This window comes from Antedon mediterranea, chromosome 9 (assembly GCF_964355755.1).
Source record: "Antedon mediterranea chromosome 9, ecAntMedi1.1, whole genome shotgun sequence".
NCBI classification, from domain to species: domain Eukaryota; kingdom Metazoa; phylum Echinodermata; class Crinoidea; order Comatulida; family Antedonidae; genus Antedon; species Antedon mediterranea.
The window spans coordinates 17,645,370-17,670,635 of NC_092678.1; the positions used below are offsets into that span (position 1 = coordinate 17,645,370).

Below are 25,266 nucleotides of genomic sequence, written 5' to 3' on the forward strand. Positions count from 1 at the left end.
TTAAAATTTCAAATTGCGAAAAATTCATTTCTAATCAACTTTCTACGCGTTTCAGGTCATTTTGAGCATTTCAAAAATTCCCACGCGTGCGCATATTTTTTACGCGCGCGTGCGCACGTAGCGCAAAAACATCTTTTTTTTGCTTGATTTTTGTTTTTTCAGCCTTTTCTAGTACATTTACCAATTTTCAATCAATTTCGACTTAAAATCACGTCATACGAGCACGTAGAATTGAACAATTTGTGCGCGTTTTTGATGAAAAAGTTCAAAAATTTGTGAAAATTATGCCTTTTTTTAAAAAGTCATAGATTCTAAACTCCGAGGTGAAAATATTTAAAATTTCAGATTCTGGAAGTAGATGAGTTGTTTTTCTCGAATCATGCATTGATATGGCTAACCAGACATTGTGACGTCATCGTATGGCCACCCGAATATAAAATATAGGATTTTTTTCTCTTTCGTCATAGCTCGTTAATTTAATAGAGCGCATCTCTACTTATCCTTATTCCATTTCACTCAATTTTTTTATATTGTCTAGATCAATCAATTACCTTTCGCATGATCCACCATTTTAAAAAATGTGATGACGTCATCATGTTCAAATGCGTCAATAACTTTGGTCACTTATTTTCACCTATTCTGCACTGTATGTAGTACGTATACAGTATATAGTGTTATACCGTATATACTTAGACGCGACGCAACATAGAGAGCGCACTAACATTTTTCAATGCCATAATCGTTTTATTTTTTTGCGTGCACTATTCTAACGTATGACGTGCACGTGGCTTTTGCACTGCGGATAACCTAACTCGTCCGTAGTGACGAGTTCAAATCTAGTATTATTCTTCTTTCTTTCTCCTCCATTTTTGTGTCTCGCGTATCTCACAAACTTGTAAACATAACATTTCATAACTTTGTCAACATATGGGCATTTACGTGAAGTTGTGCACCTCCTATTTTGAATGACGTCAGAGTTGCGCAATGTGACTTACGTGCGATTTTATGATTTTTTATGATTGATCATAGGCTAAAAACCAAGCATAATTTTATTTTGACACTTTCTGAAAATGTAAGTCATATCAAGGGCAAACTTTTTGTGGATTAAAAATGCCATGTTTTGCCAAGACGTTACGCGCGCACGCACATTTCTCCTCTATTTTTGTGTCTCGCTTATATCAAAAATGTGTAAACATAACATTTCATAACTTTGTCAACATATGGGCATTCACGTGAAGTTGTGCACCTACTATTGTGAATGACGTCAGAAATGCGTAACGTGACTTACGCGTGATTTTATGAATTTCCCGTATTCAACATAGATTGAAAACCATATAACTATGTAAGTTGAAACTTAGCAAAAGTTTAATTTATATCTTGCGCTAACTTTCTGTGCACTAAAAATGGCATTTTTTAAACGAAGTTACGCGCGCACGCGCATTTAAAATTTAAAATGCGCAAAATTAATTTCTAATCAACTTTCTACGCTGATCATGACATTTTGAGCATGTCAAAAATTCCCACGCGCGCGAACAATTTTACGCGCGTGGTCCGCACGTAGCGCTAAAAACATCTGTTTTTGCGTGAATTATGTCTTTCCAGCCTTTTATAGTAATTTTATCAAATTTTAAAACAATTTAGACTTAAAATTACGTCATACGAGCACGTCGAATTATACAATTTGTGCGTGTTTTTAAAGAAAAAATTCAAAAATTCGTCAAAATTATGCCTTTTTTTAAACAATCATAGATTCTAAACTACGTGGAGAACTTTTTTTTACTTACATATTCTGGAAGGTGATGAGTTGTAGATATCGGATCATTAATCAATATGGCTAACCGGACATTGTGACGTCATCGTATGGCCACGCGAATATAAAATATAGGATTTTTGTCTCTTTCGTCATAGCTCATCACATTTAATAGAGCGCATCTCCACTTATTCGTTGTCCATTTTCACCCCGATTTTAATATATTCTAGGTCAATCAACTATCTTTTGCATGAATTAAATTTTTTTAAATTTTTTTAACGTCATCATGCCTAAAAATTTAAATTACGTTGGTCATTAATTTCATCTTTACAGTAAATTTTAATCTGTTATAGCTCGTAAGAATAAAATGTGATAATCACGATTAAAACGTTTTCAGGAAGCTATTGTATTGTAGATACAAAATCATGTGAAAATTGTGCCAATTGAATGTTGTGACATCATCATATGGCCAGTTAAATAAAAAAAGTCGTATTTTCATCTTTTGCGTTATATTTCATTACATTTAAAAGAGCGCGCATTAATATTTCACGTATTCAAATTTCTTCTACACGTTAATATGTTGTTGCTGAGATAATTTCATTCTGAAATTTCTACTTTTGCATTTCATTTTGAAACCGTCAAGATGTTAAAAATTACAATAAAATACCGGTCCCGTAATTTCACCTATTTTACACTGTTTGTGATATGTATACAGATTGTACTGTGTATACTATATGACACAAAATAACAGAATTCAGAAATAACAACATATCATATTCTTCAGTTCAGGTCATAATGCCTTAATATTTTTCTGTGTGCAATATTCTAACGTATGACGTGCACGTGGCGTTTGTCGAGCGGATAACTAACTCGTCAAAGTGACGAGTTTCATGTCTAGTTGGTTATCCGCCTCAAGCGGATAACCTTTGTTATTGTAGTGTTACTTTTTTTTTTTATTGGTTATCCGCCTCAAGCGGATAACCTTTGTTATTGTAGTGTTACTTTTTTTTTTTATTATTCTTCTTTCTTTCTCCGATTTTGTGTACGCGTTTTCTCTTGAACGTGTTAACATAACATTTTGTAACTTGGTCAACATATAGACAATTAACTGAAGATGTACTGCGAAGCTTTTTGACAATGTCAGATCCGCGTAGCGTAAGTTACGCGCGATTTTCTGAAAATCTTAAATCGGTCATAACTTCGAAACCGATAAATATTTTTTAACGAAATTTTCAGCCACGTTTTCTTCACATCAATGGCTAACTTTTTCGCTCTTCAGCAAATTTTTGAACACTAGAAAGTCTGCGCGTAAACTGCGTTTGAAATTTTAAAATGCTCCTAATTTGTGCACGCTGTTTCTCTGTAACGCGTTAACATAACATTTTGTAACTTGTTCAACATATAGACATTTTACTGAAGTTGTCCAGCCAAGCTTTTTGACGATGTCAGAGCCGCGTAGCGTAAGTTACGCGTGATTTTCTGAAAATCTTAAATTGGTTATAACTTCGAAACAAATGAATATTTTTTAACGTCATTTTCAGCCACGTTTGCTTCACATCAATAGTTAACTTTTTTAACGCTATCGCAATTTGTAACATTAGAAAGTGCGCGCGTAAATGGCGTTTGAAATTTTAAAATGCTTCAAATCAATTTCTGATTAAATTAGAGCACGATTCAGGTCATTTTAAGCGTTTAAAAAATTGCCACTGGTGCGCACATTTTTACGCGCGCACGGCGCAGGGAACAGGTATGAGCATTTCTTTTACACGATTTGTGTTTTTAAATCTTCTGTTAACAATTTTACGTTATTTTATTCACTTTTCAACTTGAAATGGCGTTCTACGAGCACGTTAAACATGACAGGTTGCGCACGAAAACGTCAACAAATTGTGAAAATGTTCCAAAATATGTCTACTTTTAAAAATGACACAGTTCATCAGAATGCAAGGTTACCCCCATTTTTTATTTTAATTTCTTGCAGTGTATGAATCATAGGTCTGATTTATTATAGTGTTGAATGCTAAAACGTGTTTGATGGCTACATTATTTGCATATTAAATATAATTTTTGAAATATTTATCATCAAACAAACATAAACTTATTTAAAGAGCAAAACAATAAACATAACATTTATCTTTTTTCTTTACATGTTAATATATAAAACTTGAAAGTATGTACTTTCATAAAATATCAGCGTTTAAAATTTTTGAAGATTTCATCATAGTAAAATTTATGATTTAAGTTTGATATGTAATAATCAACTTGCATCGAGGGGGTTCACGACATACCGAATGAACGAGGACTCTTTCTTCGGATTTTCGTCAGCAGGTGGTCATATGGCTCGATGTGTAATGCAACCGACTTTGGTATCAGAGGTACCGGGTTCGAGTCCCGTCACGGGAAAACAATTAATTAAAAGGGTTTAGTTGGTTATTACACTGAGAGGGCAGTTTTAATTTTGAATAGCCTACTTTTTTTGGAAAAGTCATAACTTGGAAGTACTTGAATACGCAAGATACGCTTTGTTGCTGGCGGATAACCAAACTCGTCCTCAAGTGACGAGTTTAAGTTCTAGTTATTCTTCTTTCTTTCTCCGATTTTGTGTACGCGTTTTCTCTTGAACGTGTTAACATAACATTTTGTAACTTGGTCAACATATAGACAATTAACTGAAGATGTACTGCGAAGCTTTTTGACAATGTCAGATCCGCGTAGCGTAAGTTACGCGCGATTTTCTGAAAATCTTAAATCGGTCATAACTTCGAAACCGATAAATATTTTTTAACGAAATTTTCAGCCACGTTTTCTTCACATCAATGGCTAACTTTTTCGCTCTTCAGCAAATTTTTGAACACTAGAAAGTCTGCGCGTAAACTGCGTTTGAAATTTTAAAATGCTCCTAATTTGTGCACGCTGTTTCTCTGTAACGCGTTAACATAACATTTTGTAACTTGTTCAACATATAGACATTTTACTGAAGTTGTCCAGCCAAGCTTTTTGACGATGTCAGAGCCGCGTAGCGTAAGTTACGCGTGATTTTCTGAAAATCTTAAATTGGTTATAACTTCGAAACAAATGAATATTTTTTAACGTCATTTTCAGCCACGTTTGCTTCACATCAATAGTTAACTTTTTTAACGCTATCGCAATTTGTAACATTAGAAAGTGCGCGCGTAAATGGCGTTTGAAATTTTAAAATGCTTCAAATCAATTTCTGATTAAATTAGAGCACGATTCAGGTCATTTTAAGCGTTTAAAAAATTGCCACTGGTGCGCACATTTTTACGCGCGCACGGCGCAGGGAACAGGTATGAGCATTTCTTTTACACGATTTGTGTTTTTAAATCTTCTGTTAACAATTTTACGTTATTTTATTCACTTTTCAACTTGAAATGGCGTTCTACGAGCACGTTAAACATGACAGGTTGCGCACGAAAACGTCAACAAATTGTGAAAATGTTCCAAAATATGTCTACTTTTAAAAATGACACAGTTCATCAGAATGCAAGGTTACCCCCATTTTTTATTTTAATTTCTTGCAGTGTATGAATCATAGGTCTGATTTATTATAGTGTTGAATGCTAAAACGTGTTTGATGGCTACATTATTTGCATATTAAATATAATTTTTGAAATATTTATCATCAAACAAACATAAACTTATTCAAAGAGCAAAACAATAAACATAACATTTATCTTTTTTCTTTACATGTTAATATATAAAACTTGAAAGTATGTACTTTCATAAAATATCAGCGTTTAAAATTTTTGAATATTTCATCATAGTAAAATTTATGATTTAAGTTTGATATGTAATAATCAACTTGCATCGAGGGGGTTCACGACATACCGAATGAACGAGGACTCTTTCTTCGGATTTTCGTCAGCAGGTGGTCATATGGCTCGATGTGTAATGCAACCGACTTTGGTATCAGAGGTACCGGGTTCGAGTCCCGTCACGGGAAAACAATTAATTAAAAGGGTTTAGTTGGTTATTACACTGAGAGGGCAGTTTTAATTTTGAATAGCCTACTTTTTTTGGAAAAGTCATAACTTGGAAGTACTTGAATACGCAAGATACGCTTTGTTGCTGGCGGATAACCAAACTCGTCCTCAAGTGACGAGTTTAAGTTCTAGTTAGGTTATATGCATATCATGCATATAACCTAACTAGCTCGTCCGGGAAATGAACCCGGGGCCTCTCGCACCCAAAGCGAGAATCATACCACTAGACTAGCAATACAGGTTAATACACCATTTTTTTCAGGAAATACGTATGCAATAAATGTCACACAGCCGCAATTACGGCTCTTTCGGACATGTAATATCTGGTAACCACCGGTAAACAACGATAAATAGCCACAACTGTACACATATAAATGTAAAAGTAAATTTAATAATGATCTTTGACCACCAATTCTTCCTTCTAAAATCCAAACCCCCCTAAAAAAACCCACAAAAAAAAACCCCTAAGCAATTCTCAAACAATGATACAGTATCCCTATTCTCCCACAACTTATACACTTCCCCAAATTCCCAATCCTCCCAGACAAAATATCGACAATCTTCTTATTGTCAAATATAAATCCCAGAAACCCCCCTTCCAAATACAATAATATCACAAGATGAATAATACAATAATAAATGTCCACAATATCGTTCCTTCTTGCCTTTTCTCCTACGCTGACACAAAACAAATTCGAAAGATAAAAGTTAAAACGATTCCGCAGCTAAACAACTCCTCTGCTCCCGTTCTGCTTGTATTCCCAATTATACTTCTTCTCAACCTGCAACTATCTTCTGACATATAAATAAATAAAATATAAAGTTAAAAATGTTTCTTGAGGTCCTTCTGCACTGCAATCCGCTCCCCGATCAATTATTTCTTTCTCCTTTTCCACGTAACATAATATCAGTATCACTAAAGTCAGTCTTCGATACTTTCAACAAAAGCTTTCTTTAAAAGCAATTAATTCTGCTATTTCCAACAGTTATTATTCGATTTATTAACTTCATGTATCTCACTTTATTTCATTTCTGCTCCAGCTCTAGATCACCATAATTATTTCCAACTCACAATTTATTAACTTCATGTATATCACCTTATTTCGTTTCTGCTTCAGCTCTATATCACCATAATTATTTCCAACTCACAATTTACTAACTTCATGTAGATCACCTTATTTCCTTTCCGCTTCAGCTCTATATCACCATACTTCTTTCCAACCCACCATTTATTAACTTCATATATACCACTTTACTTCCTTTCTGCTTCAACATAACATAACCCTCCTTCTCTGTCTCCTCTCAATTTTCATCTCCCTCTCAACCTTCCCTCAATTGCACACATACCACCACCTTATCCTTCTCAACCAATCAGCAACTCACACACCAACTCAACTCTTACACCTCTCCTCCAATCAGCAACCTCCACACACTCCTTCTCTGCACACAAACACTCTGCTCCACTGGCTTCAAACAATAGTTTCCTAAAACAAAAGAAAGGTTCAAATAATGAAAACAAAAGGAAAAGTAAGAATAACTTGCACAATAAATACAAAACTTATGTCACTTGTGACACCCAGTACAGGATATATAGGGCCTACACTGTTAAAAAAATTCTTATAAAAAAACTGTAAATTACTGGCAATCTGGACGCCAGTAATTTACCGTAATGTAGAATTACAGGTACTGTTGAAAATAAATTACTGTAAAACTACAGTAAATTACTGTTGGTCATAAAGTCGGTTGTCTACCGTAATGTAGAATCACAGGTACTGTTGAAAATAAATTACTGTAAAACTACAAATTACTGTTAACTTGAAAGTCGGATGTCAACTATAACGTAAAATCACAGGTACCGTTTCTAATAAATTACTACAGTATAATTACTGTTAATCTGAAAGTCTGTTTGTCAACAATAACGTAAAATCACGGGTACCATACAACTACGTAAAATTACTGTCGATTTCAAAGGAAGTGGTCTACCATTAATGTAGAATAATGTTGATAAATAACTGTAAAACTACATTCAAATTACTGTCGATTTCAATGGTCAATGGTAATGTAAAATCACAGGTACCGTTATTAATAAATTACTGTAAAAGATTCAGTGAATTCCAACCAAACAAAATATTACAAAAATATAAATACCATACAAACAAAATAAATACATGCCAATAATCTTATTTCATGCCTTATATTAAAATGACCATCAAATAAATGGAAGGTTTATTCCAGAGTACAGGACCTGGATGTGGTAGATGGACACTTAACAGTAAACCACAGTAAGAATGTTGTTGATCCAATAACAGGAGTCCACACTCAAAACATAGAATCCTACTGGAATCGTGAAAAATTAAAGTTAAAAAGAATAGGTGTAAACGGGAATGGTTACCGGAATACCTTGACGAATTTATGTGGCGAGAAAGATATGGCATAATATAAATTAAACAGATTAAGTAAGTTAAAATAGTATATGTTCCTTGTGCCTTATTAAATAATGTTAAAGTCTTGTGCCTTATATTTGAATAAAGTTTGAAGAATGTATCTTTCGATCTAACGATTTTTTTCTTGTTGTTTGTAGAGGCTATTTGCAACTGTTGAGAAAAAACCAAACATGGATGTATTTATATAAATTAAAACATAAATTGGATATTTTATATAAATTAAAACATAAATTAAATAAGATTAAAATGTATATGAATCTTTTTCTTGATATTTTCTTGTTATTTGTAGAGGCTACTTGATTTAACATGTTAGGGCCTATAGGCTACTGTATATAGTGTAAAATACGATATAATTTACAGACACATAATAAAAGCTATAGGCTAACTACAGCAGCAGTTTTTTGTTTGTTTTTATCAAACACAGTGAAATACAAAACAATTGGCACAATGACACGAACAATAGAAGCCTCAACAAGCCTGGCACACCCAACCCAACATATTGACTAACACCCCTATAAATAATAATGGAATAGTCCTATATTCAAATACATGCCGAAAACTCGGGTTGATCCCTAGTTTTTAATCTTTCTCAGTTTACTTTTAATAATGCTTTGTTTTTTTACGTTTTGTTTTATATTTGAAGATATCAAATTTGTCAGTGGTTTGTCATGACAAATTATACTTTTTAAATATTTTTTTTTATGGTTTTTATGTATATTTTTAAAAAAATATAATTATGTTTATTTACTCTTGTTGCACATCTCCCTCATTGAGACTGTGCCTCTGATAAAGAGATACAAAAAAATTCATAACATAATTAACTGTACGCCACATTAAATCTTAAAAAAAAAGTTTATATAAACTTTAGATTCTATCATCAGAACACTTCCCCTATTATGATCAAATCATCTTTCATGTAAACTTGGCCTATTTTTCAGAAATGAATATCCTTATAGTAATACGATGAGTGGTAAGTTCAGAGCTTGGGATTTTTTTAGGAAACAATGAGTTTGAAAGAATCCCAATTTGATTGGTCAAAATTATCGCTACTTATACGTCCGCTATAGATGGCGCTTTTTTTCATACAGATAACTACATAAACAGAACACAATTATTAATGAATAATTAATAATATTAAAGAACCAATTCTTTTAATTAATCCTTGTCTAAAAATTGTCCCCATGTATGGCAAGATATTCCTAATTTTATCGTATATCATCTTTAATTGTCTGTACACACGAACCATGTTATCTGTATATTTAAATGATTGTTCACACAATTTATTATATCTTATGTATTTTTATTGTTTTACTAAGTTTTATGATTGAAATGCAGTATAGATAACCAATTCGATAGTGCTTAGCACTCAAGAAAGGAAATCCCCAGGTTGCTTTGTTGCGTTGTTTGACTGCATGAAAATTTAATAAAATAATTCTGTTCGATCCTTTTCCTTCATCTATATAGATTGTGTTTTTGTAATTTATGTGTGCATGCTATACATGTTAGCTTCGTCTATGAATTTGTTACCGATTGGCTATTTCCTTTGATTGTTAATGCGTTGGTGGTTGGTTACAATCAGGCCTGCATATTATTTTTCAAAATTATAACATTTTAAATTTTGTTGTAAATTGATGCTTTCAATAATGATTGTAGATCATTTTCACTATTTCCAATGAGAATTTTATCGTCGGCCAAGAATGAGTCTTTTTATCAATAAAAAATATTAATCTCTTTCTCTTTGAAATCTTTTGTAAGTTCATTTATATATAATATTAACAGAATTAGAGAGAGAGAGAGAGAGAGACAGCCTTTGTGGGTTGAAAAAAATGGATAATTTTCAATATAAATCCAAATTACTGAAAAAAAGACAATGCTGTGGGTATCAGTGTGGCTGTGGGTATCAGTGGCTTGATCTTAATAAAGATACAAAATAATATAAACAAAAAGCTAAATCTAAACGATACAATTTAAACAACTAGACAAAATTAGCAGAGCTTTCGGGAAAAACTAGCCCTTCATCAGTGTGTAGAAATCAAGCGCTACCTGAGTGGACTGGAATAAAAGAAATAAAACAAAAGAGGCATAATGCTGGTGAAAAGAGTGAGATTAGAAAACAATAAAGATAGCTTGGTATATATAAACAATTTAGAAATTGAATTAAAAATCAACTCAAATGGTGGTTAATATTGAAATTATTAAATTTAGGTAGTCGATGGAATAATTTTACCGATCTGGGAATATGTTCCTAATGTTAAGTCAAAATATTTCGTGGTTTTAAGTAGTAATTCCAAGTGGTTTTCATGGTCTGCCCTGTCGTGAAAGAACATCTCAATTGACACATTTTAAAAAAGCTTTTTGGGCAATTTAGGGAATGATACACCTTGTGGTGCATTCGGATTTTCAATTACTTGCAATTATTGTTCATTCCGGATGATAACAAAAACACGTTTGGTTGATTATCTGAAAATTATGCAGTATGCAGTTGAGAGGTTATTTCATGACGGGGCAGAAATGTAGGCTAATAATAATTTGTTTTGCACAATGCATGGTTAATATTAAACATCTTTTTTTATGCGAGTCTTCCTTATTACTTTCATTTAAACGAAACACAATTAAGTCACCTATGTGCGCTCACTTTGCTTTTTCACTTTGCAATGTTATCGATAACTTTAAACGAAGGGAGCCAACCGAAGCGCACCCGCATCATTTGGACGCAATCATAATGGGTTTTTGGACCGATGTCTTATTAACGTTCCCTTTTGTAATGAAAATTATGTATAAAGGGGTTTTTTTCGGACCGACATAAAAGTAATTCGAGATTCATGACATTTTTCGTTCTTTAATTTTTAAATGCCAAGGAGAACTAAAATTAGCAAAAGTATAGTCACGCGAGGGTTTATGAGTGCTATAGGATCAAGTACAGCACGTTAGTAAATCAGGAAAGGTATGGATGATTTGTATAATGATATTGTTTGTGCTCTATCTAGTGCCTCCAAAATGTGTTTTAAAAATAAGAAAATAAAAAATGGGACCCACATTCCAGGGTGGAATGAAAATGTCGCAGAATGCCATAATGTGGCTAGAGAATCATTCCTTCTATGGGTTAATAATGGAAAGCCTAAATCTGGTTCATTATTTGAGGCGATGCGTTTTAAATGACAAGATCTCAATTTAAAATGAGTTTACGCTAGTGTAAATCAGAAGAAGAACAGCATAGGGCTGATTCTATGGTTAAGTCTTTATTAAAAAATGATTATGCTGATTTGTGGAAAAGGTTTATAAGTCTAAATCATGTACTCCTGTTCTTACTTCTTCTTTCTTGGAAATTTAAGAAATACTTACAGAATCTTTGGATAATGTTAATGGTGAATATGATAATTATAAGTAACCACTGGGCAGCTCATTTTGAGGAGCTGTTTAATTGTGTTCATAATGATAGTAATAAGGATTATGTTCACAGTATACTTGTTAATTGTAATGATGATTGTGGTTGTGAGGTAAATGTCCAACAGGTAGCGGGCATTATTAAAGATTTATCTAGTGATAAATTGTTCCGATTTTAAAATCTAAATCAGGTGATATTACGAGTAAAAGCAATTAGGCCTATAGCTTTAGCTAGTGTGGTATCTAAGGTACTAGAATTTGTATTAATTAAATTCTCCGGAGATAGCCTTAAGTCATCTGACCATCAGTTTGCGTTTAAATCGGGTCACTCCACAGATACATGTATATTAGTCTTAAAACAAGTTGTTGCATTTTATACTCGGCAAAATAGCCCTGTATATGCTTGCTTTCTTGATGCCTCTAAGGCATATGACAGATTAAATAACTGGACTCTTTTTTAAAAATTGTTAAACAGAAAGATGCCAACCGCAATTGTAAAATTGTTATCGTGTTGGTACTCACAGCAACAGTTTTGTATTAAATGGGGAAGATCTATCTCCCGATGGTTCTATGTAAGAAACGGAGTGCGACAGGGTGGAATCATGTATCCGTTACTGTATAATGTTTACATTTCCCAAGAACCAGTGGGAATATTAAAAGAAAGCCGATCACGCTTACTAACATCTTTTAAACGGAGTTTTGGACGACGATATCAAATGCCTGTTGCCACTGAATTGGACTGTGACTTTCATATCTTGTTTTTACGTGATATTAGGATTTATTGCTAAAAATCATATACAGTATAACCAAAGTTAAATATAAACTATGAAATATGAGTCTATGAAACATTTTAATTAACGCTTGAACTTTTTTTAAATTAATGTGATTGTAAATAGGGGCCTACCTGATTTGTATTAAAATGTTTCTATACTTATCAATTATTCCTTATATTCATCTGAATATAAAACAAAAGTCTACTTCCGAATTGGCAGGGTCGGAGTCACTATAATGTAATTAGCTACCCCATTTGGACGGAAAATAATAATAATAATAATAACGTTCAAATTACTAATATAATGTTCAGATACTTTAGTCTAATACCACCTCAGCCCGACCATGGGGTTGGTTAGAGCATTTTTTAGGAATATGGACATAGCTTAGATTGCTAGCAATTCCACTATTAACTCTTGATAATATCACAGATAAGTTTAAAGTTTTAAAAAACCGCTGATTATAGTTTCAAGCAATAAATAGATAGGACTGGACATGCCCTCTAGAGTAAAACTAGGTAAAACTATAGGAATCCATCCCAAAAACGTATTGGATTTGTTTCCGTTTAAAAAACTTTTCATTTACAATAATTTTTAGTTCATACATTAAATGCCAAGGAAAACTAAATTTAGCAATATTATTTGTTTAGGAGTGCAAATAAAAGTGAAAACTATAGACAAGATGTAAAGTAGTCTAATGTACCGTTTCTTCGATAATCTTAATTTTACCTATACCTATACCTTTATTCAGACATTCCGGATTTTTAATCCTCTCAAAAATAATGTTAGCTAAAAGTAAGAGTGCATTGCCTGGTCTATATTCCTGAAAAAAGTTTTGTCGTCTCTCGATTTTATGATGCTGTGTCCGATTCTATAAATACGTTTTATATTAACACTGGCAGTATTTATCTATATTAACGAACACATCCCTTTTTACTTTCCGTACGTTTGAACCTTCTGAACATAGTCTGGTTATACTGAGATTGTTTATCTAATTGAATTCGTATCATATATTACGTAATATTAGGATATATTGCTAAGAATCAAGAAGTAAATAATTGTTCGGGTTGAGTGCTATAGGATAGAATTACAGTTATGAAAAATGTAACGAACAATACACTTTAGAAGTTGTTTAAATACCTATATTCGTGTCATTGATATTACACGATTGCGACATGAATTTTCATCAAAGTATCATACATTAAAAGTTATGCTGGTGATTGTAAATGAAAGCTCTTTTAAATGGCAACCATATACCATACGTTTCTTATAGACCTAATCCGTTAGAAAATTAAAATACTTTTAAAACTTTTAATTTGCATCTCCTATTTAGGCATCAAAACTTATTGTGTGTTGTCCCTTAGATGGAAACCAGGCAATCTAGCACAAAAAATAATTTCGTAATTATATACTGTAGGCCTAGTGTATATATTAATATAAATCACTCGAATAATGACAATACAAGTTATTGCCTATTTCCTATCGAAGTTAAAAGTTCTTCTGTATGACTAAGATACAGTCACTAAAGGCAATATTGTATGTATGTTACAAGCCCGTACTTCATCATTCAACATAATTAATAATTTCGCCATGCAAACTTCGAAGTGTTTTTTTGTATACTTTACTAAGTACTTTCCATGTATTTTAAATAGTCAATTAAGCTAAGAATATAGAGCACCGTGTTTTTATAGGTTCAGCTTTTAAATCGGTAACGAGTCGGTGACAAACCGAACGGATCATCCAGGATTTCTGAAAAGTATGGCCAAGTGCGCTCCCTTTGCGAAGTATTATACGGAGGCGTGTCTATTTTTGTTTTCGTATCTAATGTTGGCTTTAAAAACATGTCCGCCCCGTCGGAATATTGTCGATATAAAGTGATGGAGGTTCAGACGTTCTGTGGTACATTTAAATTGTATTATTTGTATTCCCTCTTTAAACTTCATCTTAATTTCAATATAATGATATCAATTAAGTAATATTGTTTACTTAGAAGCGTGCCAGTTATTCAGCACTGAAGAAAACAAAATCAGAAAAATGTAAACACATGTTACCATGTTTTTTTAAAACATTAATAAAGCTAAGTGTGGTAATTAATGACATGTAAAGCACATTTTAGCATGAGGAAGTGAAAATATGGAGGGAAAGAAAACATAAAGTGTAGACACAGATATCACCTCACAAGCAATCTATTGCTGACCCAGTGTGAAGCTAGAAATCAAGAGTTGTTCCAGCTCCCCAATTATTGTGGTCCCTTTATTTATAAAACTTGAAAAGCAGAAAAAAGAGGAGGAGGTGTATGTTTGTTTGTTGGCAGACTATAACGCTGGTTCAGATTTTAAGTTAAGTTTATCTTACTGACGGATAACGCTAATAATGTACGTACCACAACATTAGGTAACCGATACGTCACCATTATAACACGTGTGAATAAAGAACAAGTGCTATTCCACTGTACGGAAGGATAGCTACCCGATGCCTCTCATAATAATATTATTTTTCATTCAATAACATATACTAATAATGATAATAATAATTTACTTTAAAACAAACGAAAGGTTGTAGTCAAGAAGCAGGAAACTGCATGTGCCTTTAGACATAAACAGGTACCACCGTACGAGAATCGGGTGTCCAACGGACGAGTACCATGTGTGTATTTCGGAAACAAAGCTATTATAAAGTGTACAGATTTTACAGACTATGTCTACGACACATAATCTGTTGTATGACAAGAATTAATGAGTATGAGTCCGATAATTGTACAGAGCATCAAACAACTACATGTGGATTATTAAACATTTTGACAAACATGGCGTTTCATACGTATGGTACGTGTACACACTGTATAGAAAACATCGAAACGCGACAACAGAAAAAAGACAATATTACAGAGACTTAGGACAAGTCTATACAGTATTAACATACAGTATTGAAATTGATGAAGCAAAAGCAGAAAATGCACCTTGATCTATGGTAGTTATATTTTTATAGGGTAAATACCTGCAAAAATTGAAAAAAAAAGACAAACATTTTAAACGGATTGATTTAAAACAATATTAATAATAATACTGTATAACAATACAATAAATAGATAACCACTACATTTGTCTGCTATATTTCACAGTACAGTTATTTGTATTCAGCATTTCAGTGGGCAATTTAGACTTCGTTTGGCACTCGAAAAAATGTCAAATGAAAGGCAAGCTAATATTGCCATGAGGAGGTGCAAATCTGAGGGAAAGAAAATATAAAGTGTACAATTCCAAACAGATATCACCTCAACTTTATTTATAAAACTTGAAAATCAGAAAAAAAGAGGAGAAGGTAGTGTATTATTTGTGGTTGTTGCCAGATGCCTAAACTCTAGAAAATGATAAATTAAGTTTATCTTACGGACGGATAACGCTAATAATAACAATTATTAATTCATAGTTATGCTTTATAGCTTTTTGAGGTTTTTTTTCGTGCACTTAGAAGAACTTATTTAAAGTGCATTTTAAGTATTGTTTTTCTTCTAGATTATTTCAGTCATCACAATAGTTAATGTTTGTTTTATTTGGAGGTTCAGACTTAAACACAAAGTACAAATGTATATAGTGCACTATGCTGTGTGAAATAAAACTGAAACTGAATGTACATACCACCACATTAGGTAACCGATGCGCCCTCATTATGACGTTTTTTATAAGAGAAAGATACAAACCGTGTGTTGCGCGTGCGAATAAAGAACAAGTGCAGCTATTCCAACGTACGGAGGGAAAGATAACCAATGCCTCTCATAACAACATTTTTTTTCATTTAATAATATTTACTAATAATGATAATAACAACTAGATTTGAACTCGTCTATGGACGAGTTAGGTTATCCACAGCGCAAACGCCACGTGCACGTCATACTTTAGAATATTGCGCACAGAAAAACGATTATGGCATTGAAAAATTGTTAGTGTGCTCTCTATTTTGTGTCACGTCTAACTAATACACAGCAAAATTTGAAATTCTAAGCAAGAAAAAAAAATCTTGTTTTAAGAAAAAATTCTTAAAATAAGTATTTTTTTTCTTGTCAAGATTTAAAATTACTTAAAACAAGAAATAATTTTCTAGAAAAGACACATTTTCTTAAATTAAGTTTTGCAATATTCTTGAAAATGCTTATTACAAGAAATATTTTACTTAAAATAAGAGGTCAATATCATTCTCTTCTTATTAAGAATATTTTTGCTTAAAACAAGATTTGAAAATACTTAATTTGAAAAGTATTTTACTTAAAATAAGAAATCTATATTATATTTATCCCTATCAAGAATAATTTTTCTTAAATCAAGATTGATGAATTATAAAAATTACTTAAAACAATCAATATTTTTCTAGGTAAGACAAAGTTTCTTAAATTAGGTTTCGCAATAGTCTTGAAAATACTTGTTTTGAGAAATATTTTACTTAAAATAAGAAGTCAATTTCACACTACCCTTATCAAGATTATTTTTACTTGAATCAAGATTCGCAATATTCTTGAAAATGCTTATTACAAGAAATATTTTACTTAAAATAAGAAGTCAATATCATTCTCTTCTTATTAAGAATAGTTTTGCTTAAAACAAGATTAGAAAATACTTAATTTGAAAAGTATTTTACTTAAAATAAGAAATCAATATTATATTTATCCCTATCAAGAATAATTTTTCTTAAATCAAGATTGATGAATTCTAAAAATTACTTAAAACAATAAATATTTTTCTAGGTAAGACAAAGTTTCTTAAATTAGGTTTCACAATATTCTTAAAAATACTTATTTTGAGAAATGTTTTACTTAAAATAAGAAGTCAATATCATACTATCTTATCAAGACTATTTTTGCTTAAATTGAGATTCGCAATATTTTTAAAAATACTTATTTTGAGAAATGTTTTACTTAAAATAAGAAGTCAATATCATACTATCTTATCAAGACTATTTTTACTTGAATCAAGATTCGCAATATTCTAAAAAATACTTATTTCGAGAAATGTTTTACTTAAAAGAAGAAGTCAATATCATACTATCTTATCAAGACTATTTTTGCTTAAATTGAGATTCGCAATATTTTAAAAAATACTTATTTTGAAAAATGTTTTACTTAAAATAAGAAGTCAATATCATACTATCCTATCAAGACTATTTTTGCTTGAATTCAGATTCGCAATATTCTGATTTTGAGAAATGTTTTACTTAAAATAAGAAGTCAATATCATACTATCTTATCAAGACTATTTTTACTTGAATCAAGATTCGCAATATTCTTTAAAATACTTATTTTGAGAAATGTTTTACTTAAAATAAGAAGTCAATATCATACTATATTATCAAGACTATTTTTGCTTAAATTGAGATTCGCAATATTTTTAAAAATACTTATTTTGAGAAATGTTTTACTTAAAATAAGAAGTCAATATCATACTATCTTATCAAGACTATTTTTACTTGAATCAAGATTCGCAATATTCTTAAAAATACTTATTTCGAGAAATGTTTTACTTAAAATAAGAAGTTAATATCATACTACAGTATCTTATCAAGACTATTTTTGCTTAAATTGAGATTCGCAATATTTAAAAAAATACTTATTTTGAAAAATGTTTTACTTAAAATAAGAAGTCAATATCATACTACAGTATCCTATCAAGACTATTTTTGCTTGAATTCAGATTCGCAATATTCTGATTTTGAGAAATGTTTTACTTAAAATAAGAAGTCAATATCATACTATCTTATCAAGACTATTTTTACTTGAATCAAGATTCGCAATATTTTTTTAAATACTTATTTTGAGAAATGTTTTACTTAAAATAAGAAGTCAATATCATACTATCTTATCAAGACTATTTTTGCTTAAATTGAGATTCGCAATATTTTAAAAAATACTTATTTTGAGAAATGTTTTACTTACTGTAAGATAAGAAGTCAATATCATACTATATCCTATCAAGACTATTTTTGCTTGAATTGAAGTCAATTCTATTTTAATATTCTTAAAAATACTTATTTTGATAAATGTTTTACTTAAAATAGATTGTCAATATCCTTATATTCACACAACGGTAGAGCAGTTAGCACTTCAGTTTCAACTGATGAAAGAATCTGGGTAATCAAACTGTTCGTGCTTTGAATAATCGATTGCACTGCAACCACCTAAAGAAAATAATATTGATTTAATATTTTTTATATTCAAGTTTTAATATGTTTAAAAACTAAGTTGTGCTTTAGTTGGGGAGCTATGCAGCCTAACAAAAAAAATGTTATTTGTAACAATGAAATTGGTCACAAAAAAATGCAACATAAACTTAGAGTGTATAATGCCTAGGCCTAGGCCTAGTACCCAAGTCCTATAGTTACTATAGCTAATAGTCCTGTATATAACAGTACCAGCAAGGCCTAGGAAATAGACGTATTTCTCTAATAAAAAATAGTTTAAAATGCATAATTGTTGTAATTTTAAAGCAAAATGGCTTACCTGTGGAATCTTGTTTCTCTCCTTTAATTTTAGTAGAAAGAAATCAGCATTTTTTATACTATTATCTGCTTGTTCATCCTCTAGTTAGTAGGCCTTCTTGCTGAGCATCAACAAGATAATTAATATTAAACAATCATTAACAGTATAACAATACTAGAATTATCACTACTACTATCGTCAGTTGATAAATCATCCCCGTTATAATAGTTTTTTTCTTCATTAACTTCGTCAGTCTCCTAGTCTAGGCCTAGTTCTACTTCATCCTCAATTGGCATCCTCGTTTTCTCCAGGCATACTTATTACTGATGTTTCCATCGTCAACTGCAGGAGGTTGCCGATTGTTATACTCGTCCTTAAAATGGCGTCTTATGACATGCTTGTAAAACGAATTGTAAATTTCAAAGCTTGCCGGGCAGACAGCGAACCACCAATTCCACATGTTACTCGAAAATTCGGAGTATTTCCATGAATTGAATTATAATGCCTTAGCAAATAGGGTAGCAAATACTGTACCTACTTCAGTTTACTGGCACCAACTTATCGCTTTTTTTCGGACTGCAACAAACATGTGTCATTATTATTGTCTGTCGTATTACTGTTAGTCCAGACGTTTTACAGATTTGCTTTAACCACCATGGAGGTTTATACCTCCATGCTTTAACGTTGAGCAGTATAATGACCTTATACATTCTGGGTAAAAGGCCAGCGATAAATTTTTGGTTATAGTTGAAAAACAACACTGTGTGTGGTCGATGACCTAGCTCCCGGCGGGATCATGGCCAACGGTTTTTTAAAGTAATCATTCAAAATCTAGAGTTTGTAAGTAAAAGACACCTTTCATCGCAATTTATATATTAAATGCTTCAATAGGCCTAGTAAGATTAGTCTAATATAATGTCGAAGGAAGACGCTTTGTTGAAGATCCGAGAAATAGATGAAGAAGTGGCCAACATTTTAACAGGTTCGTAGGCCTAATAATTATATTTTAATCTGCCAGCAGTCTAGGCCTAGCCTAGGCTCCTTCCTAGCTAGTAATACTGTAGGCCTGGAACTAGTAAGTCTAGGCTAGCCTACTATGCCTGTACTGACGGACAGGTGTATAGGTTTAGCTTAGCATTTTAGTTCAGACATTGACAGAGGGGACAAATATTGTCGGACCTATTTCAGCTAGGTATAAGGAAGGCCTAATAATAGATAATACAATTATAATGTAACAGTTATTTTGTAATGTAGCCATGAAATATCTACGAAGGATTATACTGTATTATATACACATATTCCAATGAGAAATATAATGACATTTAAAAACACTTCTTTATATTTAATTAATTGTACACACTAAGTAATCCCCGAAGTGATCACATCGATATTGAAACTTTATGTTTTTAACTCTAAATTTAAAAAAAAACATACTAAAAAAACAAACAAAAAACATACGTACTGCATAACTAAAATTGTTATATTAAATTTCTTTTTAAAAAACTGTGTTATTTACAATATCTTAAATTATTTGTTAGGTAATTGAAGAAGTTCGAAGGATACTAATTATTACTAGGCAAAGAGGAATGAAATACAAAAGAAAGCTTTTTAAAAAAGTGCTTAGCAAATTTTTCCAAAGAAGAGAATAATATAGTTTATTTTGGTATTTTAAAGAGAAACACCAGTCCTCCATCTGGTAAGTACAGTGTATGTTTTTGTACTTTTATCTATTCATAAATAGTTTTATAATGGACCAATGGTAGTGAGGAAAATACGTGTACATATTGTGTACGTATTTTTAACAGCTTGGTTCGACGCAAGCTAGTGTCATGCACTCCTCCCTTTGACAACTAAAATTAAATAAATGACTTATGAATATTAATTTTTGACATATTAATGCTCTCCTGGCCAGCCCACCCTTTCCCCTTCCTTTTACATTGACCACCTACAAAACTGTAGGCTACATTATTAAAAATTTGAGCTACAGTATATCAAGTTTATGTCCATACATTATTCCACTCATTTAAATAAATTTATATAATATAATGTTTTCAATTTGTTATTTTTGGTTAGGTTCAACCCATATGTTGTCAAATCTGTCAAACATATTTGTTGGGAAAAACTCATCAAAAAAAGTCTGCCGACCTTGAAGGTATTTAGTGTTTTTTAAAATTTAAAATACAAGTAACATTATGTACATTAAAAAAAAGTATTTTTTTAAAATCAAATTTATCTTAGCTTAAAATTCGAGGTATATACTATGTTTACAATAATTTATTAAAATCAAACAATTAAACAAAATTTACATTTAATTGTATGATTGTTATTATAAACATTGATACGGAATAAAAACATCAATCAGGATTGAGCACCGTTTTGCGTATTGTCTTCTTAAATAGTAATATTAAAAATAAATTTAGACCCTAATAATTTAACTAAAAATAATAGATACAGCCAGGCCTGTCTTTGGGATCGGTATAAACAGGGCAAAGTTTGTGATTAAAAAGTTCAAATGCATATTCCACCCACCCTTATGTCTTATAATGTAAAATTATTCTTACCACCGTTCTAATATTGCGTCATGTTTTTGTGTTTACCGCCCCAGATATAGGACTCTAAAACCACACCGTACCCAATTAGTTGATGATGTTACACATATTTTAAATACAGTAATAACTAAAACTATATTAATCTCTTTTCATTTTTAGGAACATGAATAAAGATCCAGAATCCTGGTCTTCACGCCGATCAGGTAATATGCCGGTATTGCTTTTTGACACAGAAATGGCCTACATTAAAGTTTAGCAAACAATTCTAACTACAAAGAAAGCAAAATTAGATGAGGCTCTAGTTACTCTCCTCTCCACTTTTTACCTTCTGGATTTCGATTATCCAAAATGAAAAGAAGTAGGCCTCACTATCCATTAACAGTTAGTGATTTGTGATGAAAACACACCTGTACACTTGACAAAGGCTGTTGAATCATCATTAGTATACATTAATAAATTTAAAGACACCTAATAGTTTAAAGCCCAGGTGCGGGAGAAGAATTTTACGAAATTTGTATTTTACCATTTTAATGTTTTTAAGTTTTCTTTTGATGGCATTTTATTATTAATAAAAACAAGTTTGTTTTAAAGAAGTTGTATATATTATTGTACCTAATGTCATGTAAATTGTAGTTCTTAATGAAAATAACAGTATTGTTAATATTATGTTTAATAACATTCTTGAATTTATTTGTTTAAGTAAAATATTACTTAAAATGAGTATTCATTTATCGTTCTTAAAATAAATTTTTAATGATTTATATTTTATAGAATTCTTGTTTCAAGCAATTTTTTTCCCAATATAAGTAAGAATTTACGAATTTTAATTTGATAGAATTCTTGTTTCAAGCAATACTTTTCTTAAAATAAGTAAACATTTACTGGTTTTTATTTGATAGACTTCTTGTTTACTTATTTTAAAAAAAGTTTTGCTTGAAACAAGAATTCTACAAATAAAAATCGGATCTTACTTATTTTAAGAAATATATTGCTTGAAACAAGAAAACTAAAAATATAAATCGGAATATTCTTACTTATTTTAAGAAAAATATTGCTTAAAACAAGAATTCTAAAAAATACAAACCGGAATATTCTTACTTATTTTAAGAAAAATATTGCTTGAAACAAGAATTCTACAAATAAAAATCGGAATATTCTTACTTATTTTAAGAAATATATTGCTTGAAACAAGAATTCAAAAAATACAAATCGGAATATTCTTACTTATTTTAAGAAAAATATTGCTTGAAACAAGAATTCAAACAAATACAAATCGGAATATTCTTACTTATTTTAAGAAAAATATTGCTTGAAACAAGAATTCAAAAAATACAAATCGGATATTCTTACTTATTTTAAGAAATATATTGCTTGAAACAAGAATATTAAAATTAAAAATCGGAATATTCTTACTTATTTTAAGAAAAATATTGCTTAAAACAAGAATTCTAAAAAATACAAATCGGAATATTCTTACTTATTTTAAGAAAAATATTGCTTGAAACAAGAATTCTACAAATAAAAATCGGAATATTCTTACTTATTTTAAGAAATATTTTGCTTGAAACAAGAATTCAAAAAATACAAATCGGAATATTCTTACTTATTTTAAGAAAAATATTGCTTGAAACAAGAATTCAAAAAATACAAATCGGAATATTCTTACTTATTTTAAGAAAAATATTGCTTGAAACAAGAATTCAAAAAATAAAAATCGGAATATTCTTACTTATTTTAAGAAATATCTTGCTTGAAACAAGAATTCAAAAAAATACAAATCGGAATATTCTTACTTATTTTAAGAAATATATTGCTTGAAACAAGAATTCTATAAAATACAAATCGGAATATTCTTACTTATTTTAAGAAAAATATTGCTTGAAACAAGAATTCAAAAAATACAAATCGGAATATTCTTACTTATTTTAAGAAATATATTGCTTGAAACAAGAATATTAAAATTAAAAATCGGAATATTCTTACTTATTTTAAGAAAAATATTGCTTAAAACAAGAATTCTAAAAAATACAAATCGGAATATTCTTACTTATTTTAAGAAAAATATTGCTTGAAACAAGAATTCTACAAATAAAAATCGGAATATTCTTACTTATTTTAAGAAATATTTTGCTTGAAACAAGAATTCAAAAAATACAAATCGGAATATTCTTACTTATTTTAAGAAATATATTGCTTGAAACAAGAATTCTATAAAATACAAATCGGAATATTCTTACTTATTTTAAGAAAAATATTGCTTGAAACAAGAATTCAAAAAATACAAATCGGATATTCTTACTTATTTTAAGAAAAATATTGCTTGAAACAAGAATTCTATTTTAAAAAATCGATAAATTGTTACTTATTTTAAGGCAGATACTGCTTAAAACAAGAATGAAAAAAGCAATTAAATTCTTGGTAAGAATATTGTTCTTAAAGTATTATTTCTTGGTAAGAATAATTTTCTTGATAAGAATTTGTGTGATTCTTGTTAAGAATTTTACGATTCTTGGTAAGCCAAAAAGTATTGAAATACGGACAAGTCAAAATTTACTTGTTTCAAGAAATATTTTGCTTGAAACAAGTTTTTTTTTTCTTAAAACAAGAATCAGAATTTTGCTGTGTAGAGTATACTTTATATATCTGTATACGTACTACATACAGTGCAGAATAGTTGAAAATACCTGGACCCGTTTTTTCATCCAATTTTTACCATGATGATGTCATCAAAATGAAACACATAGATAGCAATCTTGGAAGGAAATTATCTGAGCAACAACATATCGTGTTGAATAAATTTGGATACGTAGAATACGGAAGCGCGCCCTTTTAAATGTCATGAACTATGACGCAAAATATGAAATTACGACTTTTATAATTGAACTGGCCATATGATGACGTCACAACATCCGATTCGCATAATTTGTACATGATTTCCAGCTTCCAGAAAACGTTTTAATCATGTGTATCACTTTTTATTCTGAGGAGCTATAATACATTTAAATTTATTGGAATGATGAAAAAAAGTGATCAAAGTTATTCACGCTTTTGTACATGATGAAGTCATCACAATTTTAAAAATTGTAAATCATGCGAAAGATAATTGATTGACCTAGACAATATAAAAAAAATGGTGGGAAATGGAATATGGATAAGTGGAGATGCGTTCTATTAAATGTGAGGAGCTATGACAAAAGAGACAAAAATCCTATATTTTATATTCGAGTGGCCATACGATGATGTCACAATGTCTAGTTAGCCATATTGATACATGATCCGATATCAACAACTCATCTACTTCCAGAATATGTTAAAAAATAAACTTCACCATGTAGTTTAGAAACTATGACTGTTTAAAAAAGGCATAAATATGACGATTTATTATACTTTTTCAGCAAAAACGAGCGCAAATTGTCCAATTCGACGTGCTCGTATGACGTGATTTTAAGTCGAAATTGTTTGAAAGCTGGTAAAATTACTAGAAAATGCTGGAAAAACATAAATCACGCTAAAAAAATAACATTTACTAATAATGATAATAATAATTATACGAATAGGGCAAAGGGTAAAAAATAAAATAATATGACAATAAGTGTGGTTATATTACAACGAAAATATACTATTTTCAAAAGTATGATAAACAAGAGAAAGCACTCACAGTATTGTCAATGATTTCAAACCATCAAAAACGTTTTCTGGTAATGTAGTTATTTGGTTACTGGACAACGATCTGAAAACCGTGAAAATGCAATACATAAGTTTAGTTTTGGATGAATATTCTGTCTTTGCAAAGGATAAAAAATGAAATGATGTGACAATAAGTGTGGTTTTATAACAACAAAAATATACTATTTTCAAAAGTATTATAAACAAGTGAAACATTCGAACACATTTGCTGG

At 30.6% G+C, this 25,266-nt stretch overlaps 1 protein-coding gene and 1 long non-coding RNA gene across 2 annotated transcripts in view; both read left to right on the top strand.

Annotated features, from left to right (window-relative positions):
- Nucleotides 1-25,266, top strand: part of LOC140059168 (NCK-interacting protein with SH3 domain-like) — a 120,509-nt gene that overhangs the window by 34,608 nt on the left and 60,635 nt on the right. The gene's annotated exons all lie outside the window — the stretch shown is intronic.
- LOC140058651 (uncharacterized) lies at nucleotides 19,542-22,034 on the top strand. Its single transcript, XR_011847033.1, has 4 exons — nucleotides 19,542-19,800; nucleotides 20,357-20,514; nucleotides 20,892-20,970; nucleotides 21,527-22,034. It is a non-coding gene; the product is annotated as an uncharacterized lncRNA (long non-coding RNA).